Below are 2236 nucleotides of genomic sequence, written 5' to 3' on the forward strand. Positions count from 1 at the left end.
AGGCTATACAATCCCAGTCCCTTGCAAGAAGTAAAAAAGAAAATGTGTTATATCTGACCACTCTCCCCCCAAGGTCCATCCTCTCCTCCATCACTCACATCCCCCCCCTTCCCCCTGTCCCCCTTCTCTCCTTCTTACTCTAGATGTCTATACTCCATTGAGTATATATGCTGTTTCCTCTCCTGGCCACTTATGATGAGAGCCAAGTTTCCCTCATAGCTGATGACTTTTTGAGAAATCAAGAAACAATTTTAAAAAAAACGCAAAAGAATGGAAAAACTAGAAGAAAAGTGAAATATCTCAGTGGACCTAGAAAACAGATCCAGGAGATATAATTTTAAAATTATTGGGATGGGGGTGATGACCAACCTTGATGAATTTGCTCATTCCTTCAGTGCAACAACCAGGGAGAATTTAGGGCTATCTGCAATGAAGAATACTATCTGTATCCAGAGAAATAGTTGTGTTTGAACAAAGACCAAAGACTATTACCTTCAATTTAGAAAAAAAAAATTATCTTATTATGTAATTTTGCTATCTTTTATACTTTATTTTTCTTCCTTAAGGATATGATTTCTCTCTTATCACATTCAACTGAGATCAATGTATACCATGGAAACAATGTAAAGACTAACAGAGAGGGCCAGCTGCAATTAGTTCCCGGCAAAGTCGGCCACCTCGCCAAGCTCCCGCTGCGCCCCGCTCCGCTCCGGCCCCGCTCCTGCGCCGCCGCCGCCGCCCGCGCCCAGGTGCAACTATGCCCAAAAGAAAGGCAGCCGTTGAAGGTCAGGGAAACAATGAGCTAAAGAGACGGTCACCTAGATTATCTGCTAAACCTGTTCTTCAATCTGAGCCCAAAACCAAAAAGGCTGCAGCCCCAAAGAAAATGAACATAGCAAATGATAAAAAGGAAATCAAAGGCAAGAAGGTGGCAGCCGCAGCCAAAGTCAAAGTCGAAACCAAACAGGAGGAAGTGAAAGAAGAAAACCACTCTGAAAATGGAGAGACCCAAACTAATGAGGTGGCGATTGTGGAAGAACCTGAGGAGAAAGCAGCCACATCTGAATAATATGTAACACTGCCCTATATCTCTTGTCAGTTTGGTATCTGTACCTCCATCCTGTATTGTTAACACAGAGGAATATTCTTTCAACTATTTTCTAAATGCAAGTTTTTTTTAGCATGAAGTTAATTCTGGAACGTCTCCATCTTGGTCACTTGAATATGATGTCACCAACAAGATGTCATTGTCTCTGCATTTTGTGATTGTTAATAGTTTGATCTATGGGAAGAATAAGTGGTGGTAGCTTTTGACTTTATCACTGTGTCCCTTCTTTGTGTAAACTCTTCTTTCCGTCCTTAGGATTTTTCTATGACCCTGGTACGTGTTTGATTCAGTGAAGTGGGGAGGTCCCAAATAGAAAGTTCTTGCATTGGCAAGTCCAGGGTGTCTGTGGGTTGATTTTATAAAGAAGGTGAGCTATTTTCATGAGATTCTAAGAGTTGGAAATATCTTTCCCAAATATAACTTTAATATTAGTTTTTGAAAGAAAGTAAAATGTAACCATGTTTTTAAGCAAAATATAAATGTTTATTTCAGAAGGGCAGGTTGATTGTATGTGTAGCCACTATTAGAAATTTTGCTGGATTTATCTTAATAAAAGAAAAGACTCCTCAAAATAAAAAAAAGACTAACAGACTGCATTCTGTAGGGGGTGGGGGAGGGAAGCAAGAATGGGGGGGGGAATTGTAAGACTCAAAATTAATAAAATTTTTCTAAAGAAAAATAAATAAATAAAAATTTGGGGGCTACCTGAAAGTCATGCCAGGAAAAGAGCCTAGATATTATTTTTAAAGAAATTCTCTAGGAAAATTGCCCTGATATCCTAGAAGCAGAGGGTAAAATAGAAATTGAGGGAATCCACCAATCACCTCCTGAAAGACACACCCCTCCAAAAAAACTCCCAGGAATTTTTAGCCAAATTCCAGAACTCCCAAGTCAAAGAGAAAATAATACAAGCATCCAGAAAGAAACAGTTCAAATATAATGATTCTATAGTCAGGATTACACGTGACTTAGCAGTATATGTATTAAGGGCATTCGTAGGGCTTGGAATATAATATTCCAGAAGGCAAAAAAACCTTGGATTACATCCAAGATTATATCCAGAAAAACTTAATATCTTTCATGAGAAAAGATGGACAGTTAATGAAATAGGTGACTCAAATGTTCCTG

The 2236-nt window shown here is 38.9% G+C and overlaps 1 pseudogene; it reads left to right on the top strand.

Annotated features, from left to right (window-relative positions):
- Positions 1–737: 737 nt before the first annotated feature.
- Positions 738–1298, top strand: LOC141517628 (non-histone chromosomal protein HMG-14A pseudogene; annotated as a pseudogene).
- The last annotated feature ends 938 nt before the right edge of the window (positions 1299–2236 follow it).

Source organism: Macrotis lagotis, chromosome 1 (genome assembly GCF_037893015.1).
Source record: "Macrotis lagotis isolate mMagLag1 chromosome 1, bilby.v1.9.chrom.fasta, whole genome shotgun sequence".
NCBI lineage: Eukaryota > Metazoa > Chordata > Mammalia > Peramelemorphia > Peramelidae > Macrotis > Macrotis lagotis.